We start from the raw sequence: 23293 nt of genomic DNA on the forward strand, positions 1-23293 counted from the left end.
TACGGTCCAAACATTGACGAAATCATTGTCTATATATTGTCATCAATTTCACGTGTCTTTTTTAACGTTTTCAAGATGTCAATTACGCTGGACAACAACGAGCAATTGGAAACAGAAAGGTGAAACGGAGAATGGCTTCAACTTTCAGTGCTGGATGCCACTGCGCCGCAGGGCGGCGACCGCGGCTGGTTTCTGTAGTGTAGTGGTCATCACGTTCGCCTAACACGCGAAAGGTCCCCAGTTCGAAACTGGGCAGAAACTGCTTTGTTCGTCAACTGCGGCCTTTTACATGGACAAGAACGGAGCTTTCTTGCTTGCTTTCCCATCTGCAAACCTGCCTTCGAATTTGCTTGAAAGAATCTGCTCTCGTAGTGAAATGTAAGGCAACTCCATTTAATTACTGTGTAAAGCATTATAAAGTTTTTCTCCAACCTGGTTCTGATGCATATGCCATTCTGTTTGAGAGTGTCCTTGCCGCGTTCTGATCCTTCCACGAAAAGCAGTACCGCATTTGCATTCCTTGCGTAGGCGGACCGGTTCAAAGGCAGGTCAAGCGCACCACGGATTCCTGAACTTGTCTGTCTGTCAAATGTACCCCAAAGTCGTCTCTGAAAGGCCTCATTTGGAAGCTGTCTGTCGTTATTCAACGCGCGAGAGTTGGTACCAGATTCCTGAATCATATTTTGGGGCAGTTCGCACGTTAGTGGCTCATTCAATCAGCAACAGCAATGAAATAATTTACACTCTCAGAGGAACCTTTGAACCTGTGCTTTCATAGCGCCGCTAATATTAAGGTGCGCCCCGAGATCTAAGCCATGTTGGAACTGAAACGGAGGAATCGACAGAGAGGCTACAGAATGACATCGCATCCATTTGGTTTTCTTTAAATCACTGACGAGCAGGAAAATGTAAAAGGGGAGAGCGAGTGGGGAAGTGAGGCGGTTGCAGCTCTGGTAAAAGTCCTTCTTTGTGATTCACTCCGCAAACAGAGACTTGAAGGTGACTCAGAGGCGTGTGAGCTCTTCACATCGAGATCAGAAAGCACTCAAGGGCAGTTAGCACCTCTTCCGGAGTGGGGGTGGGGTGAGGTAATTACCTTTTGACTTCTGTTACTATGTTCAGAAACTGCCTTTTCGATTGACTTGAACAGAAACTGCATTTCCAATAAGCACCATGGAAGTTAGCAAAATTTATTGAATCGCTTCTCGTCGATTCCCGCACAGGTTTCCGACTCAGTTGGTATCCACGTGGCTCATGTCCAGGAGTGAACATCTCTGCAGCAAATTGCACGGTTAAAGTAAAAGGCACGGAAAGTGGCATCTCGAACCGGCCCCGAGGTCAGAGCATGCTCACAATGTGATCTGTCGTTCTCGGATTGTAATGCGACCTCCGGTTTTAGGGTGGAGAACATTCTTTGGGACCCTTCTTCTGCAAAACAGACACAGTGACTGAATAAATGCTGCACGGTTTGATGTGGAACACGGCCTGCTCAGCTTTGTGCATTTTCCCTGTAGTCAGGTGTGTTTCGTGTTCCGTGTAAACGTGAAAGTCGTCCTGTTTCGAGCAATGTGTGAAATCATTTAGCAAAGCAAGAATCGAAATTGTAGTAATGTCTAGCAGCTCATGGTTATTTGACCGAAGTGTCCAAGTGTCTCTGCTGTCAAGATCGCGTTCGCCTCCCGCGCGGAAAATCGCAAACAGCTCTGCTGTTCCAAAGCGATTTGTGCTTTTACTGGAACCGAATGGAGACTATTATTTCATCGCTGTTGTGAAACAAAGTCCTGCGGTGACTCGACTCGTCGTTATTTGGTTTTTTGTCCAATGGGAAAATCGTTCCAATGAATTTCGGTGTCATATGTTATTGAATTTCTCCCATTTCCTTCATTTCCGTCCTGGAGACATCAGAAGGAAAAGGTAATCTAATCGAGACTGTGATTGGTGAAATTCACTTTTTATGGCCCGTTCTTATGATGTTCTTTCTATCTCTCTTTTCAGCATTGTCTGGAAAGTGGTGGTGCACTAACGCTGCAGTATGTTTGAAAGAGTAGTTTGGAATTGCCCTGTTGTTAGTTGTGAGATTACTTTATGACTCATGCCCTCGGACTGTGACACATTTAGCATTCATGCATCTCTCTGTCTGAAAATGCATTCGGCATGCCAGTTTTGTTTGTGTTCCGTGAAAAATGCTTTCTGTTTTGCGATTCGCTCAGCACATTACGAGTTAACAGGGTTTCTGAGGTAACTTCGAGCAGCAAAACTCCTCAATTGAGGTCTGGGAAAATTTCACGGAGTATGGTCAGTCGGGGCAAAATTAAGGAAGTCGTTCGTATCTGCAGTGTTTCACAATACTACCTTTCCCGTGAGCAGTCGAACAGACTAAACGATTGTGCCACAGACTGCGATGGAAAACTCCGCTAAAAAGTAATCCTTTAAAGCCAGTGTTAGCAACAAGACGTTATGGGGGTACACGGCGTGGAAACAGATATTTAGGTGTATCTCATCCATGCTCACCACATAACCAAAATTAAACAAGTCCCGTTCCCCAGCATTTGGCCCCAATCCCTCTAAACCCATCCTGTCCAGAAACTCATCCGATTACCTTTGCAATTTTCTGAGTGTAATAGCCTCCTCCACTTCCTCTGGGAGCTCATTCCATACACGCACAACCTTCTGTGTGGGAAATGTGCCTCAGGTCGTTTGTCAATTTCAGCCCACTCACCTTAAACCTATGCTCTCGAGTTTTCAACTCACCCCAATTTGGGTAAAACACAGAAATACTCAATTTACAACCCTTCCATAAGATCATATCGCAGCCGTTACGCTGCAGGGAAAGTCGTCCCAGCTTATTCCACCTCGCCCTACGGTCCAAACATTGACGAAATCATTGTCTATATATTGTCATCAATTTCACGTGTCTTTTTTAACGTTTTCAAGATGTCAATTACGCTGGACAACAACGAGCGATTGGAAACAGAAAGGTGAAACGGAGAATGGCTTCAACTTTCAGTGCTGGATGCCACTGCGCCGCAGGGCGGCGACCGCGGCTGGTTTCTGTAGTGTAGTGGTCATCACGTTCGCCTAACACGCGAAAGGTCCCCAGTTCGAAACTGGGCAGAAACTGCTTGGTTCGTCAACTGCAGCCTTTTACATGGACAAGAACGGAGCTTTCTTGCTTGCTTTCCCATCTGCAAACCTGCCTTCGAATTTGCTTGAAAGAATCTGCTCTCGTAGTGAAATGTAAGGCAACTCCATTTAATTACTGTGTAAAGCATTATAAAGTTTTTCTCCAACCTGGTTCTGATGCATATGCCATTCTGTTTGAGAGTGTCCTTGCCGCGTTCTGATCCTTCCACGAAAAGCAGTACCGCATTTGCATTCCTTGCGCAGGCGGCCCGGTTCAAAGGCAGGGAAGAAGCTGCTGCGCAGGTGTCACAGCGCACCACGGATTCCTGAACTTGTCTGTCTGTCAAATGTACCCCAAAGTCGTCTCTGAAAGGCCTCATTTGGAAGCTGTCTGTCGTTATTCAACGCGCGAGAGTTGGTACCAGATTCCTGAATCATATTTTGGGGCAGTTCGCACGTTAGTGGCTCATTCAATCAGCAACAGCAATGAAATAATTTACACTCTCAGAGGAACCTTTGAACCTGTGCTTTCATAGCGCCGCTAATATTAAGGTGCGCCCCGAGATCTAAGCCATGTTGGAACTGAAACGGAGGAATCGACAGAGAGGCTACAGAATGACATCGCATCCATTTGGTTTTCTTTAAATCACTGACGAGCAGGAAAATGTAAAAGGGGAGAGCGAGTGGGGAAGTGAGGCGGTTGCAGCTCTGGTAAAAGTCCTTCTTTGTGATTCACTCCGCAAACAGAGACTTGAAGGTGACTCAGAGGCGTGTGAGCTCTTCACATCGAGATCAGAAAGCACTCAAGGGCAGTTAGCACCTCTTCCGGAGTGGGGGTGGGGTGAGGTAATTACCTTTTGACTTCTGTTACTATGTTCAGAAACTGCCTTTTCGATTGACTTGAACAGAAACTGCATTTCCAATAAGCACCATGGAAGTTAGCAAAATTTATTGAATCGCTTCTCGTCGATTGCCGCACAGGTTTCCGACTCAGTTGGCATCCACGTGGCTCATGTCCAGGAGTGAACATCTCTGCAGCAAATTGCACGGTTAAAGTAAAAGGCACGGAAAGTGGCATCTCGAACCGGCCCCGAGGTCAGAGCATGCTCACAATGTGATCTGTCGTTCTCGGATTGTAATGCGACCTCCGGTTTTAGGGTGGAGAACATTCTTTGGGACCCTTCTTCTGCAAAACAGACACAGTGACTGAATAAATGCTGCACGGTTTGATGTGGAACACGGCCTGCTCAGCTTTGTGCATTTTCCCTGTAGTCAGGTGTGTTTCGTGTTCCGTGTAAACGTGAAAGTCGTCCTGTTTCGAGCAATGTGTGAAATCATTTAGCAAAGCAAGAATCGAAATTGTAGTAATGTCTAGCAGCTCATGGTTATTTGACCGAAGTGTCCAAGTGTCTCTGCTGTCAAGATCGCGTTCGCCTCCCGCGCGGAAAATCGCAAACAGCTCTGCTGTTCCAAAGCGATTTGTGCTTTTACTGGAACCGAATGGAGACTATTATTTCATCGCTGTTGTGAAACAAAGTCCTGCGGTGACTCGACTCGTCGTTATTTGGTTTTTTGTCCAATGGGAAAATCGTTCCAATGAATTTCGGTGTCATATGTTATTGAATTTCTCCCATTTCCTTCATTTCCGTCCTGGAGACATCAGAAGGAAAAGGTAATCTAATCGAGACTGTGATTGGTGAAATTGACTTTTTATGGCCCGTTCTTATGATGTTCTTTCTATCTCTCTTTTCAGCATTGTCTGGAAAGTGGTGGTGCACTAACGCTGCAGTATGTTTGAAAGAGTAGTTTGGAATTGCCCTGTTGTTAGTTGTGAGATTACTTTATGACTCATGCCCTCGGACTGTGACACATTTAGCATTCATGCATCTCTCTGTCTGAAAATGCATTCGGCATGCCAGTTTTGTTTGTGTTCCGTGAAAAATGCTTTCTGTTTTGCGATTCGCTCAGCACATTACGAGTTAACAGGGTATCTGAGGTAACTTCGAGCAGCAAAACTCCTCAATTGAGGTCTGGGAAAATTTCACAGAGTATGGTCAGTCGGGGCAAAATTAAGGAAGTCGTTCGTATCTGCAGTGTTTCACAATACTACCTTTCCCGTGAGCAGTCGAACAGACTAAACGATTGTGCCACAGACTGCGATGGAAAACTCCGCTAAAAAGTAATCCTTTAAAGCCAGTGTTAGCAACAAGACGTTATGGGGGTACACGGCGTGGAAACAGATATTTAGGTGTATCTCATCCATGCTCACCACATAACCAAAATTAAACAAGTCCCGTTCCCCAGCATTTGGCCCCAATCCCTCTAAACCCATCCTGTCCAGAAACTCATCCGATTACCTTTGCAATTTTCTGAGTGTAATAGCCTCCTCCACTTCCTCTGGGAGCTCATTCCATACACGCACAACCTTCTGTGTGGGAAATGTGCCTCAGGTCGTTTGTCAATTTCAGCCCACTCACCTTAAACCTATGCTCTCGAGTTTTCAACTCACCCCAAATTGGGTAAAACACAGAAATACTCAGTTTACAACCCTTCCATAAGATCATATCGCAGCCGTTACGCTGCAGGGAAAGTCGTCCCAGCTTATTCCACCTCGCCCTACGGTCCAAACATTGACGAAATCATTGTCTATATATTGTCATCAATTTCACGTGTCTTTTTTAACGTTTTCAAGATGTCAATTACGCTGGACAACAACGAGCGATTGGAAACAGAAAGGTGAAACGGAGAATGGCTTCAACTTTCAGTGCTGGATGCCACTGCGCCGCAGGGCGGCGACCGCGGCTGGTTTCTGTAGTGTAGTGGTCATCACGTTCGCCTAACACGCGAAAGGTCCCCAGTTCGAAACTGGGCAGAAACTGCTTGGTTCGTCAACTGCAGCCTTTTACATGGACAAGAACGGAGCTTTCTTGCTTGCTTTCCCATCTGCAAACCTGCCTTCGAATTTGCTTGAAAGAATCTGCTCTCGTAGTGAAATGTAAGGCAACTCCATTTAATTACTGTGTAAAGCATTATAAAGTTTTTCTCCAACCTGGTTCTGATGCATATGCCATTCTGTTTGAGAGTGTCCTTGCCGCGTTCTGATCCTTCCACGAAAAGCAGTACCGCATTTGCATTCCTTGCGCAGGCGGCCCGGTTCAAAGGCAGGGAAGAAGCTGCTGCGCAGGTGTCACAGCGCACCACGGATTCCTGAACTTGTCTGTCTGTCAAATGTACCCCAAAGTCGTCTCTGAAAGGCCTCATTTGGAAGCTGTCTGTCGTTATTCAACGCGCGAGAGTTGGTACCAGATTCCTGAATCATATTTTGGGGCAGTTCGCACGTTAGTGGCTCATTCAATCAGCAACAGCAATGAAATAATTTACACTCTCAGAGGAACCTTTGAACCTGTGCTTTCATAGCGCCGCTAATATTAAGGTGCGCCCCGAGATCTAAGCCATGTTGGAACTGAAACGGAGGAATCGACAGAGAGGCTACAGAATGACATCGCATCCATTTGGTTTTCTTTAAATCACTGACGAGCAGGAAAATGTAAAAGGGGAGAGCGAGTGGGGAAGTGAGGCGGTTGCAGCTCTGGTAAAAGTCCTTCTTTGTGATTCACTCCGCAAACAGAGACTTGAAGGTGACTCAGAGGCGTGTGAGCTCTTCACATCGAGATCAGAAAGCACTCAAGGGCAGTTAGCACCTCTTCCGGAGTGGGGGTGGGGTGAGGTAATTACCTTTTGACTTCTGTTACTATGTTCAGAAACTGCCTTTTCGATTGACTTGAACAGAAACTGCATTTCCAATAAGCACCATGGAAGTTAGCAAAATTTATTGAATCGCTTCTCGTCGATTGCCGCACAGGTTTCCGACTCAGTTGGCATCCACGTGGCTCATGTCCAGGAGTGAACATCTCTGCAGCAAATTGCACGGTTAAAGTAAAAGGCACGGAAAGTGGCATCTCGAACCGGCCCCGAGGTCAGAGCATGCTCACAATGTGATCTGTCGTTCTCGGATTGTAATGCGACCTCCGGTTTTAGGGTGGAGAACATTCTTTGGGACCCTTCTTCTGCAAAACAGACACAGTGACTGAATAAATGCTGCACGGTTTGATGTGGAACACGGCCTGCTCAGCTTTGTGCATTTTCCCTGTAGTCAGGTGTGTTTCGTGTTCCGTGTAAACGTGAAAGTCGTCCTGTTTCGAGCAATGTGTGAAATCATTTAGCAAAGCAAGAATCGAAATTGTAGTAATGTCTAGCAGCTCATGGTTATTTGACCGAAGTGTCCAAGTGTCTCTGCTGTCAAGATCGCGTTCGCCTCCCGCGCGGAAAATCGCAAACAGCTCTGCTGTTCCAAAGCGATTTGTGCTTTTACTGGAACCGAATGGAGACTATTATTTCATCGCTGTTGTGAAACAAAGTCCTGCGGTGACTCGACTCGTCGTTATTTGGTTTTTTGTCCAATGGGAAAATCGTTCCAATGAATTTCGGTGTCATATGTTATTGAATTTCTCCCATTTCCTTCATTTCCGTCCTGGAGACATCAGAAGGAAAAGGTAATCTAATCGAGACTGTGATTGGTGAAATTGACTTTTTATGGCCCGTTCTTATGATGTTCTTTCTATCTCTCTTTTCAGCATTGTCTGGAAAGTGGTGGTGCACTAACGCTGCAGTATGTTTGAAAGAGTAGTTTGGAATTGCCCTGTTGTTAGTTGTGAGATTACTTTATGACTCATGCCCTCGGACTGTGACACATTTAGCATTCATGCATCTCTCTGTCTGAAAATGCATTCGGCATGCCAGTTTTGTTTGTGTTCCGTGAAAAATGCTTTCTGTTTTGCGATTCGCTCAGCACATTACGAGTTAACAGGGTATCTGAGGTAACTTCGAGCAGCAAAACTCCTCAATTGAGGTCTGGGAAAATTTCACGGAGTATGGTCAGTCGGGGCAAAATTAAGGAAGTCGTTCGTATCTGCAGTGTTTCACAATACTACCTTTCCCGTGAGCAGTCGAACAGACTAAACGATTGTGCCACAGACTGCGATGGAAAACTCCGCTAAAAAGTAATCCTTTAAAGCCAGTGTTAGCAACAAGACGTTATGGGGGTACACGGCGTGGAAACAGATATTTAGGTGTATCTCATCCATGCTCACCACATAACCAAAATTAAACAAGTCCCGTTCCCCAGCATTTGGCCCCAATCCCTCTAAACCCATCCTGTCCAGAAACTCATCCGATTACCTTTGCAATTTTCTGAGTGTAATAGCCTCCTCCACTTCCTCTGGGAGCTCATTCCATACACGCACAACCTTCTGTGTGGGAAATGTGCCTCAGGTCGTTTGTCAATTTCAGCCCACTCACCTTAAACCTATGCTCTCGAGTTTTCAACTCACCCCAAATTGGGTAAAACACAGAAATACTCAGTTTACAACCCTTCCATAAGATCATATCGCAGCCGTTACGCTGCAGGGAAAGTCGTCCCAGCTTATTCCACCTCGCCCTACGGTCCAAACATTGACGAAATCATTGTCTATATATTGTCATCAATTTCACGTGTCTTTTTTAACGTTTTCAAGATGTCAATTACGCTGGACAACAACGAGCGATTGGAAACAGAAAGGTGAAACGGAGAATGGCTTCAACTTTCAGTGCTGGATGCCACTGCGCCGCAGGGCGGCGACCGCGGCTGGTTTCTGTAGTGTAGTGGTCATCACGTTCGCCTAACACGCGAAAGGTCCCCAGTTCGAAACTGGGCAGAAACTGCTTGGTTCGTCAACTGCAGCCTTTTACATGGACAAGAACGGAGCTTTCTTGCTTGCTTTCCCATCTGCAAACCTGCCTTCGAATTTGCTTGAAAGAATCTGCTCTCGTAGTGAAATGTAAGGCAACTCCATTTAATTACTGTGTAAAGCATTATAAAGTTTTTCTCCAACCTGGTTCTGATGCATATGCCATTCTGTTTGAGAGTGTCCTTGCCGCGTTCTGATCCTTCCACGAAAAGCAGTACCGCATTTGCATTCCTTGCGCAGGCGGCCCGGTTCAAAGGCAGGGAAGAAGCTGCTGCGCAGGTGTCACAGCGCACCACGGATTCCTGAACTTGTCTGTCTGTCAAATGTACCCCAAAGTCGTCTCTGAAAGGCCTCATTTGGAAGCTGTCTGTCGTTATTCAACGCGCGAGAGTTGGTACCAGATTCCTGAATCATATTTTGGGGCAGTTCGCACGTTAGTGGCTCATTCAATCAGCAACAGCAATGAAATAATTTACACTCTCAGAGGAACCTTTGAACCTGTGCTTTCATAGCGCCGCTAATATTAAGGTGCGCCCCGAGATCTAAGCCATGTTGGAACTGAAACGGAGGAATCGACAGAGAGGCTACAGAATGACATCGCATCCATTTGGTTTTCTTTAAATCACTGACGAGCAGGAAAATGTAAAAGGGGAGAGCGAGTGGGGAAGTGAGGCGGTTGCAGCTCTGGTAAAAGTCCTTCTTTGTGATTCACTCCGCAAACAGAGACTTGAAGGTGACTCAGAGGCGTGTGAGCTCTTCACATCGAGATCAGAAAGCACTCAAGGGCAGTTAGCACCTCTTCCGGAGTGGGGGTGGGGTGAGGTAATTACCTTTTGACTTCTGTTACTATGTTCAGAAACTGCCTTTTCGATTGACTTGAACAGAAACTGCATTTCCAATAAGCACCATGGAAGTTAGCAAAATTTATTGAATCGCTTCTCGTCGATTCCCGCACAGGTTTCCGACTCAGTTGGTATCCACGTGGCTCATGTCCAGGAGTGAACATCTCTGCAGCAAATTGCACGGTTAAAGTAAAAGGCACGGAAAGTGGCATCTCGAACCGGCCCCGAGGTCAGAGCATGCTCACAATGTGATCTGTCGTTCTCGGATTGTAATGCGACCTCCGGTTTTAGGGTGGAGAACATTCTTTGGGACCCTTCTTCTGCAAAACAGACACAGTGACTGAATAAATGCTGCACGGTTTGATGTGGAACACGGCCTGCTCAGCTTTGTGCATTTTCCCTGTAGTCAGGTGTGTTTCGTGTTCCGTGTAAACGTGAAAGTCGTCCTGTTTCGAGCAATGTGTGAAATCATTTAGCAAAGCAAGAATCGAAATTGTAGTAATGTCTAGCAGCTCATGGTTATTTGACCGAAGTGTCCAAGTGTCTCTGCTGTCAAGATCGCGTTCGCCTCCCGCGCGGAAAATCGCAAACAGCTCTGCTGTTCCAAAGCGATTTGTGCTTTTACTGGAACCGAATGGAGACTATTATTTCATCGCTGTTGTGAAACAAAGTCCTGCGGTGACTCGACTCGTCGTTATTTGGTTTTTTGTCCAATGGGAAAATCGTTCCAATGAATTTCGGTGTCATATGTTATTGAATTTCTCCCATTTCCTTCATTTCCGTCCTGGAGACATCAGAAGGAAAAGGTAATCTAATCGAGACTGTGATTGGTGAAATTCACTTTTTATGGCCCGTTCTTATGATGTTCTTTCTATCTCTCTTTTCAGCATTGTCTGGAAAGTGGTGGTGCACTAACGCTGCAGTATGTTTGAAAGAGTAGTTTGGAATTGCCCTGTTGTTAGTTGTGAGATTACTTTATGACTCATGCCCTCGGACTGTGACACATTTAGCATTCATGCATCTCTCTGTCTGAAAATGCATTCGGCATGCCAGTTTTGTTTGTGTTCCGTGAAAAATGCTTTCTGTTTTGCGATTCGCTCAGCACATTACGAGTTAACAGGGTTTCTGAGGTAACTTCGAGCAGCAAAACTCCTCAATTGAGGTCTGGGAAAATTTCACGGAGTATGGTCAGTCGGGGCAAAATTAAGGAAGTCGTTCGTATCTGCAGTGTTTCACAATACTACCTTTCCCGTGAGCAGTCGAACAGACTAAACGATTGTGCCACAGACTGCGATGGAAAACTCCGCTAAAAAGTAATCCTTTAAAGCCAGTGTTAGCAACAAGACGTTATGGGGGTACACGGCGTGGAAACAGATATTTAGGTGTATCTCATCCATGCTCACCACATAACCAAAATTAAACAAGTCCCGTTCCCCAGCATTTGGCCCCAATCCCTCTAAACCCATCCTGTCCAGAAACTCATCCGATTACCTTTGCAATTTTCTGAGTGTAATAGCCTCCTCCACTTCCTCTGGGAGCTCATTCCATACACGCACAACCTTCTGTGTGGGAAATGTGCCTCAGGTCGTTTGTCAATTTCAGCCCACTCACCTTAAACCTATGCTCTCGAGTTTTCAACTCACCCCAATTTGGGTAAAACACAGAAATACTCAATTTACAACCCTTCCATAAGATCATATCGCAGCCGTTACGCTGCAGGGAAAGTCGTCCCAGCTTATTCCACCTCGCCCTACGGTCCAAACATTGACGAAATCATTGTCTATATATTGTCATCAATTTCACGTGTCTTTTTTAACGTTTTCAAGATGTCAATTACGCTGGACAACAACGAGCGATTGGAAACAGAAAGGTGAAACGGAGAATGGCTTCAACTTTCAGTGCTGGATGCCACTGCGCCGCAGGGCGGCGACCGCGGCTGGTTTCTGTAGTGTAGTGGTCATCACGTTCGCCTAACACGCGAAAGGTCCCCAGTTCGAAACTGGGCAGAAACTGCTTGGTTCGTCAACTGCAGCCTTTTACATGGACAAGAACGGAGCTTTCTTGCTTGCTTTCCCATCTGCAAACCTGCCTTCGAATTTGCTTGAAAGAATCTGCTCTCGTAGTGAAATGTAAGGCAACTCCATTTAATTACTGTGTAAAGCATTATAAAGTTTTTCTCCAACCTGGTTCTGATGCATATGCCATTCTGTTTGAGAGTGTCCTTGCCGCGTTCTGATCCTTCCACGAAAAGCAGTACCGCATTTGCATTCCTTGCGCAGGCGGCCCGGTTCAAAGGCAGGGAAGAAGCTGCTGCGCAGGTGTCACAGCGCACCACGGATTCCTGAACTTGTCTGTCTGTCAAATGTACCCCAAAGTCGTCTCTGAAAGGCCTCATTTGGAAGCTGTCTGTCGTTATTCAACGCGCGAGAGTTGGTACCAGATTCCTGAATCATATTTTGGGGCAGTTCGCACGTTAGTGGCTCATTCAATCAGCAACAGCAATGAAATAATTTACACTCTCAGAGGAACCTTTGAACCTGTGCTTTCATAGCGCCGCTAATATTAAGGTGCGCCCCGAGATCTAAGCCATGTTGGAACTGAAACGGAGGAATCGACAGAGAGGCTACAGAATGACATCGCATCCATTTGGTTTTCTTTAAATCACTGACGAGCAGGAAAATGTAAAAGGGGAGAGCGAGTGGGGAAGTGAGGCGGTTGCAGCTCTGGTAAAAGTCCTTCTTTGTGATTCACTCCGCAAACAGAGACTTGAAGGTGACTCAGAGGCGTGTGAGCTCTTCACATCGAGATCAGAAAGCACTCAAGGGCAGTTAGCACCTCTTCCGGAGTGGGGGTGGGGTGAGGTAATTACCTTTTGACTTCTGTTACTATGTTCAGAAACTGCCTTTTCGATTGACTTGAACAGAAACTGCATTTCCAATAAGCACCATGGAAGTTAGCAAAATTTATTGAATCGCTTCTCGTCGATTGCCGCACAGGTTTCCGACTCAGTTGGCATCCACGTGGCTCATGTCCAGGAGTGAACATCTCTGCAGCAAATTGCACGGTTAAAGTAAAAGGCACGGAAAGTGGCATCTCGAACCGGCCCCGAGGTCAGAGCATGCTCACAATGTGATCTGTCGTTCTCGGATTGTAATGCGACCTCCGGTTTTAGGGTGGAGAACATTCTTTGGGACCCTTCTTCTGCAAAACAGACACAGTGACTGAATAAATGCTGCACGGTTTGATGTGGAACACGGCCTGCTCAGCTTTGTGCATTTTCCCTGTAGTCAGGTGTGTTTCGTGTTCCGTGTAAACGTGAAAGTCGTCCTGTTTCGAGCAATGTGTGAAATCATTTAGCAAAGCAAGAATCGAAATTGTAGTAATGTCTAGCAGCTCATGGTTATTTGACCGAAGTGTCCAAGTGTCTCTGCTGTCAAGATCGCGTTCGCCTCCCGCGCGGAAAATCGCAAACAGCTCTGCTGTTCCAAAGCGATTTGTGCTTTTACTGGAACCGAATGGAGACTATTATTTCATCGCTGTTGTGAAACAAAGTCCTGCGGTGACTCGACTCGTCGTTATTTGGTTTTTTGTCCAATGGGAAAATCGTTCCAATGAATTTCGGTGTCATATGTTATTGAATTTCTCCCATTTCCTTCATTTCCGTCCTGGAGACATCAGAAGGAAAAGGTAATCTAATCGAGACTGTGATTGGTGAAATTGACTTTTTATGGCCCGTTCTTATGATGTTCTTTCTATCTCTCTTTTCAGCATTGTCTGGAAAGTGGTGGTGCACTAACGCTGCAGTATGTTTGAAAGAGTAGTTTGGAATTGCCCTGTTGTTAGTTGTGAGATTACTTTATGACTCATGCCCTCGGACTGTGACACATTTAGCATTCATGCATCTCTCTGTCTGAAAATGCATTCGGCATGCCAGTTTTGTTTGTGTTCCGTGAAAAATGCTTTCTGTTTTGCGATTCGCTCAGCACATTACGAGTTAACAGGGTATCTGAGGTAACTTCGAGCAGCAAAACTCCTCAATTGAGGTCTGGGAAAATTTCACAGAGTATGGTCAGTCGGGGCAAAATTAAGGAAGTCGTTCGTATCTGCAGTGTTTCACAATACTACCTTTCCCGTGAGCAGTCGAACAGACTAAACGATTGTGCCACAGACTGCGATGGAAAACTCCGCTAAAAAGTAATCCTTTAAAGCCAGTGTTAGCAACAAGACGTTATGGGGGTACACGGCGTGGAAACAGATATTTAGGTGTATCTCATCCATGCTCACCACATAACCAAAATTAAACAAGTCCCGTTCCCCAGCATTTGGCCCCAATCCCTCTAAACCCATCCTGTCCAGAAACTCATCCGATTACCTTTGCAATTTTCTGAGTGTAATAGCCTCCTCCACTTCCTCTGGGAGCTCATTCCATACACGCACAACCTTCTGTGTGGGAAATGTGCCTCAGGTCGTTTGTCAATTTCAGCCCACTCACCTTAAACCTATGCTCTCGAGTTTTCAACTCACCCCAAATTGGGTAAAACACAGAAATACTCAGTTTACAACCCTTCCATAAGATCATATCGCAGCCGTTACGCTGCAGGGAAAGTCGTCCCAGCTTATTCCACCTCGCCCTACGGTCCAAACATTGACGAAATCATTGTCTATATATTGTCATCAATTTCACGTGTCTTTTTTAACGTTTTCAAGATGTCAATTACGCTGGACAACAACGAGCGATTGGAAACAGAAAGGTGAAACGGAGAATGGCTTCAACTTTCAGTGCTGGATGCCACTGCGCCGCAGGGCGGCGACCGCGGCTGGTTTCTGTAGTGTAGTGGTCATCACGTTCGCCTAACACGCGAAAGGTCCCCAGTTCGAAACTGGGCAGAAACTGCTTGGTTCGTCAACTGCAGCCTTTTACATGGACAAGAACGGAGCTTTCTTGCTTGCTTTCCCATCTGCAAACCTGCCTTCGAATTTGCTTGAAAGAATCTGCTCTCGTAGTGAAATGTAAGGCAACTCCATTTAATTACTGTGTAAAGCATTATAAAGTTTTTCTCCAACCTGGTTCTGATGCATATGCCATTCTGTTTGAGAGTGTCCTTGCCGCGTTCTGATCCTTCCACGAAAAGCAGTACCGCATTTGCATTCCTTGCGCAGGCGGCCCGGTTCAAAGGCAGGGAAGAAGCTGCTGCGCAGGTGTCACAGCGCACCACGGATTCCTGAACTTGTCTGTCTGTCAAATGTACCCCAAAGTCGTCTCTGAAAGGCCTCATTTGGAAGCTGTCTGTCGTTATTCAACGCGCGAGAGTTGGTACCAGATTCCTGAATCATATTTTGGGGCAGTTCGCACGTTAGTGGCTCATTCAATCAGCAACAGCAATGAAATAATTTACACTCTCAGAGGAACCTTTGAACCTGTGCTTTCATAGCGCCGCTAATATTAAGGTGCGCCCCGAGATCTAAGCCATGTTGGAACTGAAACGGAGGAATCGACAGAGAGGCTACAGAATGACATCGCATCCATTTGGTTTTCTTTAAATCACTGACGAGCAGGAAAATGTAAAAGGGGAGAGCGAGTGGGGAAGTGAGGCGGTTGCAGCTCTGGTAAAAGTCCTTCTTTGTGATTCACTCCGCAAACAGAGACTTGAAGGTGACTCAGAGGCGTGTGAGCTCTTCACATCGAGATCAGAAAGCACTCAAGGGCAGTTAGCACCTCTTCCGGAGTGGGGGTGGGGTGAGGTAATTACCTTTTGACTTCTGTTACTATGTTCAGAAACTGCCTTTTCGATTGACTTGAACAGAAACTGCATTTCCAATAAGCACCATGGAAGTTAGCAAAATTTATTGAATCGCTTCTCGTCGATTGCCGCACAGGTTTCCGACTCAGTTGGCATCCACGTGGCTCATGTCCAGGAGTGAACATCTCTGCAGCAAATTGCACGGTTAAAGTAAAAGGCACGGAAAGTGGCATCTCGAACCGGCCCCGAGGTCAGAGCATGCTCACAATGTGATCTGTCGTTCTCGGATTGTAATGCGACCTCCGGTTTTAGGGTGGAGAACATTCTTTGGGACCCTTCTTCTGCAAAACAGACACAGTGACTGAATAAATGCTGCACGGTTTGATGTGGAACACGGCCTGCTCAGCTTTGTGCATTTTCCCTGTAGTCAGGTGTGTTTCGTGTTCCGTGTAAACGTGAAAGTCGTCCTGTTTCGAGCAATGTGTGAAATCATTTAGCAAAGCAAGAATCGAAATTGTAGTAATGTCTAGCAGCTCATGGTTATTTGACCGAAGTGTCCAAGTGTCTCTGCTGTCAAGATCGCGTTCGCCTCCCGCGCGGAAAATCGCAAACAGCTCTGCTGTTCCAAAGCGATTTGTGCTTTTACTGGAACCGAATGGAGACTATTATTTCATCGCTGTTGTGAAACAAAGTCCTGCGGTGACTCGACTCGTCGTTATTTGGTTTTTTGTCCAATGGGAAAATCGTTCCAATGAATTTCGGTGTCATATGTTATTGAATTTCTCCCATTTCCTTCATTTCCGTCCTGGAGACATCAGAAGGAAAAGGTAATCTAATCGAGACTGTGATTGGTGAAATTGACTTTTTATGGCCCGTTCTTATGATGTTCTTTCTATCTCTCTTTTCAGCATTGTCTGGAAAGTGGTGGTGCACTAACGCTGCAGTATGTTTGAAAGAGTAGTTTGGAATTGCCCTGTTGTTAGTTGTGAGATTACTTTATGACTCATGCCCTCGGACTGTGACACATTTAGCATTCATGCATCTCTCTGTCTGAAAATGCATTCGGCATGCCAGTTTTGTTTGTGTTCCGTGAAAAATGCTTTCTGTTTTGCGATTCGCTCAGCACATTACGAGTTAACAGGGTATCTGAGGTAACTTCGAGCAGCAAAACTCCTCAATTGAGGTCTGGGAAAATTTCACGGAGTATGGTCAGTCGGGGCAAAATTAAGGAAGTCGTTCGTATCTGCAGTGTTTCACAATACTACCTTTCCCGTGAGCAGTCGAACAGACTAAACGATTGTGCCACAGACTGCGATGGAAAACTCCGCTAAAAAGTAATCCTTTAAAGCCAGTGTTAGCAACAAGACGTTATGGGGGTACACGGCGTGGAAACAGATATTTAGGTGTATCTCATCCATGCTCACCACATAACCAAAATTAAACAAGTCCCGTTCCCCAGCATTTGGCCCCAATCCCTCTAAACCCATCCTGTCCAGAAACTCATCCGATTACCTTTGCAATTTTCTGAGTGTAATAGCCTCCTCCACTTCCTCTGGGAGCTCATTCCATACACGCACAACCTTCTGTGTGGGAAATGTGCCTCAGGTCGTTTGTCAATTTCAGCCCACTCACCTTAAACCTATGCTCTCGAGTTTTCAACTCACCCCAAATTGGGTAAAACACAGAAATACTCAGTTTACAACCCTTCCATAAGATCATATCGCAGCCGTTACGCTGCAGGGAAAGTCGTCCCAGCTTATTCCACCTCGCCCTACGGTCCAAACATTGACGAAATCATTGTCTATATATTGTCATCAATTTCACGTGTCTTTTTTAACGTTTTCAAGATGTCAATTACGCTGGACAACAACGAGCGATTGGAAACAGAAAGGTGAAACGGAGAATGGCTTCAACTTTCAGTGCTGGATGCCACTGCGCCGCAGGGCGGCGACCGCGGCTGGTTTCTGTAGTGTAGTGGTCATCACGTTCGCCTAACACGCGAAAGGTCCCCAGTTCGAAACTGGGCAGAAACTGCTTGGTTCGTCAACTGCAGCCTTTTACATGGACAAGAACGGAGCTTTCTTGCTTGCTTTCCCATCTGCAAACCTGCCTTCGAATTTGCTTGAAAGAATCTGCTCTCGTAGTGAAATGTAAGGCAACTCCATTTAATTACTGTGTAAAGCATTATAAAGTTTTTCTCCAACCTGGTTCTGATGCATATGCCATTCTGTTTGAGAGTGTCCTTGCCGCGTTCTGATCCTTCCACGAAAAGCAGTACCGCATTTGCATTCCTTGCGCAGGCGGCCCGGTTCAAAGGCAGGGAAGAAGCTGCTGCGCAGGTGTCACAGCGCACCACGGATTCCTGAACTTGTCTGTCTGTCAAATGTACCCCAAAGTCGTCTCTGAAAGGCCTCATTTGGAAGCTGTCTGTCGTTATTCAACGCGCGAGAGTTGGTACCAGATTCCTGAATCATATTTTGGGGCAGTTCGCACGTTAGTGGCTCATTCAATCAGCAACAGCAATGAAATAATTTACACTCTCAGAGGAACCTTTGAACCTGTGCTTTCATAGCGCCGCTAATATTAAGGTGCGCCCCGAGATCTAAGCCATGTTGGAACTGAAACGGAGGAATCGACAGAGAGGCTACAGAATGACATCGCATCCATTTGGTTTTCTTTAAATCACTGACGAGCAGGAAAATGTAAAAGGGGAGAGCGAGTGGGGAAGTGAGGCGGTTGCAGCTCTGGTAAAAGTCCTTCTTTGTGATTCACTCCGCAAACAGAGACTTGAAGGTGACTCAGAGGCGTGTGAGCTCTTCACATCGAGATCAGAAAGCACTCAAGGGCAGTTAGCACCTCTTCCGGAGTGGGGGTGGGGTGAGGTAATTACCTTTTGACTTCTGTTACTATGTTCAGAAACTGCCTTTTCGATTGACTTGAACAGAAACTGCATTTCCAATAAGCACCATGGAAGTTAGCAAAATTTATTGAATCGCTTCTCGTCGATTGCCGCACAGGTTTCCGACTCAGTTGGCATCCACGTGGCTCATGTCCAGGAGTGAACATCTCTGCAGCAAATTGCACGGTTAAAGTAAAAGGCACGGAAAGTGGCATCTCGAACCGGCCCCGAGGTCAGAGCATGCTCACAATGTGATCTGTCGTTCTCGGATTGTAATGCGACCTCCGGTTTTAGGGTGGAGAACATTCTTTGGGACCCTTCTTCTGCAAAACAGACACAGTGACTGAATAAATGCTGCACGGTTTGATGTGGAACACGGCCTGCTCAGCTTTGTGCATTTTCCCTGTAGTCAGGTGTGTTTCGTGTTCCGTGTAAACGTGAAAGTCGTCCTGTTTCGAGCAATGTGTGAAATCATTTAGCAAAGCAAGAATCGAAATTGTAGTAATGTCTAGCAGCTCATGGTTATTTGACCGAAGTGTCCAAGTGTCTCTGCTGTCAAGATCGCGTTCGCCTCCCGCGCGGAAAATCGCAAACAGCTCTGCTGTTCCAAAGCGATTTGTGCTTTTACTGGAACCGAATGGAGACTATTATTTCATCGCTGTTGTGAAACAAAGTCCTGCGGTGACTCGACTCGTCGTTATTTGGTTTTTTGTCCAATGGGAAAATCGTTCCAATGAATTTCGGTGTCATATGTTATTGAATTTCTCCCATTTCCTTCATTTCCGTCCTGGAGACATCAGAAGGAAAAGGTAATCTAATCGAGACTGTGATTGGTGAAATTGACTTTTTATGGCCCGTTCTTATGATGTTCTTTCTATCTCTCTTTTCAGCATTGTCTGGAAAGTGGTGGTGCACTAACGCTGCAGTATGTTTGAAAGAGTAGTTTGGAATTGCCCTGTTGTTAGTTGTGAGATTACTTTATGACTCATGCCCTCGGACTGTGACACATTTAGCATTCATGCATCTCTCTGTCTGAAAATGCATTCGGCATGCCAGTTTTGTTTGTGTTCCGTGAAAAATGCTTTCTGTTTTGCGATTCGCTCAGCACATTACGAGTTAACAGGGTATCTGAGGTAACTTCGAGCAGCAAAACTCCTCAATTGAGGTCTGGGAAAATTTCACGGAGTATGGTCAGTCGGGGCAAAATTAAGGAAGTCGTTCGTATCTGCAGTGTTTCACAATACTACCTTTCCCGTGAGCAGTCGAACAGACTAAACGATTGTGCCACAGACTGCGATGGAAAACTCCGCTAAAAAGTAATCCTTTAAAGCCAGTGTTAGCAACAAGACGTTATGGGGGTACACGGCGTGGAAACAGATATTTAGGTGTATCTCATCCATGCTCACCACATAACCAAAATTAAACAAGTCCCGTTCCCCAGCATTTGGCCCCAATCCCTCTAAACCCATCCTGTCCAGAAACTCATCCGATTACCTTTGCAATTTTCTGAGTGTAATAGCCTCCTCCACTTCCTCTGGGAGCTCATTCCATACACGCACAACCTTCTGTGTGGGAAATGTGCCTCAGGTCGTTTGTCAATTTCAGCCCACTCACCTTAAACCTATGCTCTCGAGTTTTCAACTCACCCCAAATTGGGTAAAACACAGAAATACTCAGTTTACAACCCTTCCATAAGATCATATCGCAGCCGTTACGCTGCAGGGAAAGTCGTCCCAGCTTATTCCACCTCGCCCTACGGTCCAAACATTGACGAAATCATTGTCTATATATTGTCATCAATTTCACGTGTCTTTTTTAACGTTTTCAAGATGTCAATTACGCTGGACAACAACGAGCGATTGGAAACAGAAAGGTGAAACGGAGAATGGCTTCAACTTTCAGTGCTGGATGCCACTGCGCCGCAGGGCGGCGACCGCGGCTGGTTTCTGTAGTGTAGTGGTCATCACGTTCGCCTAACACGCGAAAGGTCCCCAGTTCGAAACTGGGCAGAAACTGCTTGGTTCGTCAACTGCAGCCTTTTACATGGACAAGAACGGAGCTTTCTTGCTTGCTTTCCCATCTGCAAACCTGCCTTCGAATTTGCTTGAAAGAATCTGCTCTCGTAGTGAAATGTAAGGCAACTCCATTTAATTACTGTGTAAAGCATTATAAAGTTTTTCTCCAACCTGGTTCTGATGCATATGCCATTCTGTTTGAGAGTGTCCTTGCCGCGTTCTGATCCTTCCACGAAAAGCAGTACCGCATTTGCATTCCTTGCGCAGGCGGCCCGGTTCAAAGGCAGGGAAGAAGCTGCTGCGCAGGTGTCACAGCGCACCACGGATTCCTGAACTTGTCTGTCTGTCAAATGTACCCCAAAGTCGTCTCTGAAAGGCCTCATTTGGAAGCTGTCTGTCGTTATTCAACGCGCGAGAGTTGGTACCAGATTCCTGAATCATATTTTGGGGCAGTTCGCACGTTAGTGGCTCATTCAATCAGCAATAGCAATGAAATAATTTACACTCTCAGAGGAACCTTTGAACCTGTGCTTTCATAGCGCCGCTAATATTAAGGTGCGCCCCGAGATCTAAGCCATGTTGGAACTGAAACGGAGGAATCGACAGAGAGGCTACAGAATGACATCGCATCCATTTGGTTTTCTTTAAATCACTGACGAGCAGGAAAATGTAAAAGGGGAGAGCGAGTGGGGAAGTGAGGCGGTTGCAGCTCTGGTAAAAGTCCTTCTTTGTGATTCACTCCGCAAACAGAGACTTGAAGGTGACTCAGAGGCGTGTGAGCTCTTCACATCGAGATCAGAAAGCACTCAAGGGCAGTTAGCACCTCTTCCGGAGTGGGGGTGGGGTGAGGTAATTACCTTTTGACTTCTGTTACTATGTTCAGAAACTGCCTTTTCGATTGACTTGAACAGAAACTGCATTTCCAATAAGCACCATGGAAGTTAGCAAAATTTATTGAATCGCTTCTCGTCGATTGCCGCACAGGTTTCCGACTCAGTTGGCATCCACGTGGCTCATGTCCAGGAGTGAACATCTCTGCAGCAAATTGCACGGTTAAAGTAAAAGGCACGGAAAGTGGCATCTCGAACCGGCCCCGAGGTCAGAGCATGCTCACAATGTGATCTGTCGTTCTCGGATTGTAATGCGACCTCCGGTTTTAGGGTGGAGAACATTCTTTGGGACCCTTCTTCTGCAAAACAGACACAGTGACTGAATAAATGCTGCACGGTTTGATGTGGAACACGGCCTGCTCAGCTTTGTGCATTTTCCCTGTAGTCAGGTGTGTTTCGTGTTCCGTGTAAACGTGAAAGTCGTCCTGTTTCGAGCAATGTGTGAAATCATTTAGCAAAGCAAGAATCGAAATTGTAGTAATGTCTAGCAGCTCATGGTTATTTGACCGAAGTGTCCAAGTGTCTCTGCTGTCAAGATCGCGTTCGCCTCCCGCGCGGAAAATCGCAAACAGCTCTGCTGTTCCAAAGCGATTTGTGCTTTTACTGGAACCGAATGGAGACTATTATTTCATCGCTGTTGTGAAACAAAGTCCTGCGGTGACTCGACTCGTCGTTATTTGGTTTTTTGTCCAATGGGAAAATCGTTCCAATGAATTTCGGTGTCATATGTTATTGAATTTCTCCCATTTCCTTCATTTCCGTCCTGGAGACATCAGAAGGAAAAGGTAATCTAATCGAGACTGTGATTGGTGAAATTGACTTTTTATGGCCCGTTCTTATGATGTTCTTTCTATCTCTCTTTTCAGCATTGTCTGGAAAGTGGTGGTGCACTAACGCTGCAGTATGTTTGAAAGAGTAGTTTGGAATTGCCCTGTTGTTAGTTGTGAGATTACTTTATGACTCATGCCCTCGGACTGTGACACATTTAGCATTCATGCATCTCTCTGTCTGAAAATGCATTCGGCATGCCAGTTTTGTTTGTGTTCCGTGAAAAATGCTTTCTGTTTTGCGATTCGCTCAGCACATTACGAGTTAACAGGGTATCTGAGGTAACTTCGAGCAGCAAAACTCCTCAATTGAGGTCTGGGAAAATTTCACGGAGTATGGTCAGTCGGGGCAAAATTAAGGAAGTCGTTCGTATCTGCAGTGTTTCACAATACTACCTTTCCCGTGAGCAGTCGAACAGACTAAACGATTGTGCCACAGACTGCGATGGAAAACTCCGCTAAAAAGTAATCCTTTAAAGCCAGTGTTAGCAACAAGACGTTATGGGGGTACACGGCGTGGAAACAGATATTTAGGTGTATCTCATCCATGCTCACCACATAACCAAAATTAAACAAGTCCCGTTCCCCAGCATTTGGCCCCAATCCCTCTAAACCCATCCTGTCCAGAAACTCATCCGATTACCTTTGCAATTTTCTGAGTGTAATAGCCTCCTCCACTTCCTCTGGGAGCTCATTCCATACACGCACAACCTTCTGTGTGGGAAATGTGCCTCAGGTCGTTTGTCAATTTCAGCCCACTCACCTTAAACCTATGCTCTCGAGTTTTCAACTCACCCCAAATTGGGTAAAACACAGAAATACTCAGTTTACAACCCTTCCATAAGATCATATCGCAGCCGTTACGCTGCAGGGAAAGTCGTCCCAGCTTATTCCACCTCGCCCTACGGTCCAAACATTGACGAAATCATTGTCTATATATTGTCATCAATTTCACGTGTCTTTTTTAACGTTTTCAAGATGTCAATTACGCTGGACAACAACGAGCGATTGGAAACAGAAAGGTGAAACGGAGAATGGCTTCAACTTTCAGTGCTGGATGCCACTGCGCCGCAGGGCGGCGACCGCGGCTGGTTTCTGTAGTGTAGTGGTCATCACGTTCGCCTAACACGCGAAAGGTCCCCAGTTCGAAACTGGGCAGAAACTGCTTGG

General features: G+C 45.9%; 9 non-coding genes across 9 annotated transcripts; all 9 read left to right on the forward strand.

Annotated features, from left to right (window-relative positions):
• The first annotated feature begins 188 nt into the window (after positions 1–188).
• Positions 189–261, forward strand: trnav-aac (transfer RNA valine (anticodon AAC)). The gene has a single exon. It is a non-coding gene; the product is annotated as a tRNA-Val (tRNA).
• A 2786-nt stretch (positions 262–3047) lies between these two features.
• trnav-aac (transfer RNA valine (anticodon AAC)) lies at positions 3048–3120 on the forward strand. The gene has a single exon. It is a non-coding gene; the product is annotated as a tRNA-Val (tRNA).
• Positions 3121–5928: 2808 nt separating this feature from the next.
• On the forward strand, positions 5929–6001 carry trnav-aac (transfer RNA valine (anticodon AAC)). The gene has a single exon. It is a non-coding gene; the product is annotated as a tRNA-Val (tRNA).
• A 2808-nt stretch (positions 6002–8809) lies between these two features.
• trnav-aac (transfer RNA valine (anticodon AAC)) lies at positions 8810–8882 on the forward strand. Its single transcript has one exon. It is a non-coding gene; the product is annotated as a tRNA-Val (tRNA).
• Positions 8883–11690: 2808 nt separating this feature from the next.
• On the forward strand, positions 11691–11763 carry trnav-aac (transfer RNA valine (anticodon AAC)). Its single transcript has one exon. It is a non-coding gene; the product is annotated as a tRNA-Val (tRNA).
• A 2808-nt stretch (positions 11764–14571) lies between these two features.
• Positions 14572–14644, forward strand: trnav-aac (transfer RNA valine (anticodon AAC)). The gene has a single exon. It is a non-coding gene; the product is annotated as a tRNA-Val (tRNA).
• A 2808-nt stretch (positions 14645–17452) lies between these two features.
• Positions 17453–17525, forward strand: trnav-aac (transfer RNA valine (anticodon AAC)). The gene has a single exon. It is a non-coding gene; the product is annotated as a tRNA-Val (tRNA).
• A 2808-nt stretch (positions 17526–20333) lies between these two features.
• On the forward strand, positions 20334–20406 carry trnav-aac (transfer RNA valine (anticodon AAC)). The gene has a single exon. It is a non-coding gene; the product is annotated as a tRNA-Val (tRNA).
• A 2808-nt stretch (positions 20407–23214) lies between these two features.
• On the forward strand, positions 23215–23287 carry trnav-aac (transfer RNA valine (anticodon AAC)). The gene has a single exon. It is a non-coding gene; the product is annotated as a tRNA-Val (tRNA).
• The last annotated feature ends 6 nt before the right edge of the window (positions 23288–23293 follow it).

The sequence above is a fragment of the Chiloscyllium punctatum genome, unplaced genomic scaffold (genome assembly GCF_047496795.1).
Source record: "Chiloscyllium punctatum isolate Juve2018m unplaced genomic scaffold, sChiPun1.3 scaffold_156, whole genome shotgun sequence".
Taxonomy (NCBI): domain Eukaryota; kingdom Metazoa; phylum Chordata; class Chondrichthyes; order Orectolobiformes; family Hemiscylliidae; genus Chiloscyllium; species Chiloscyllium punctatum.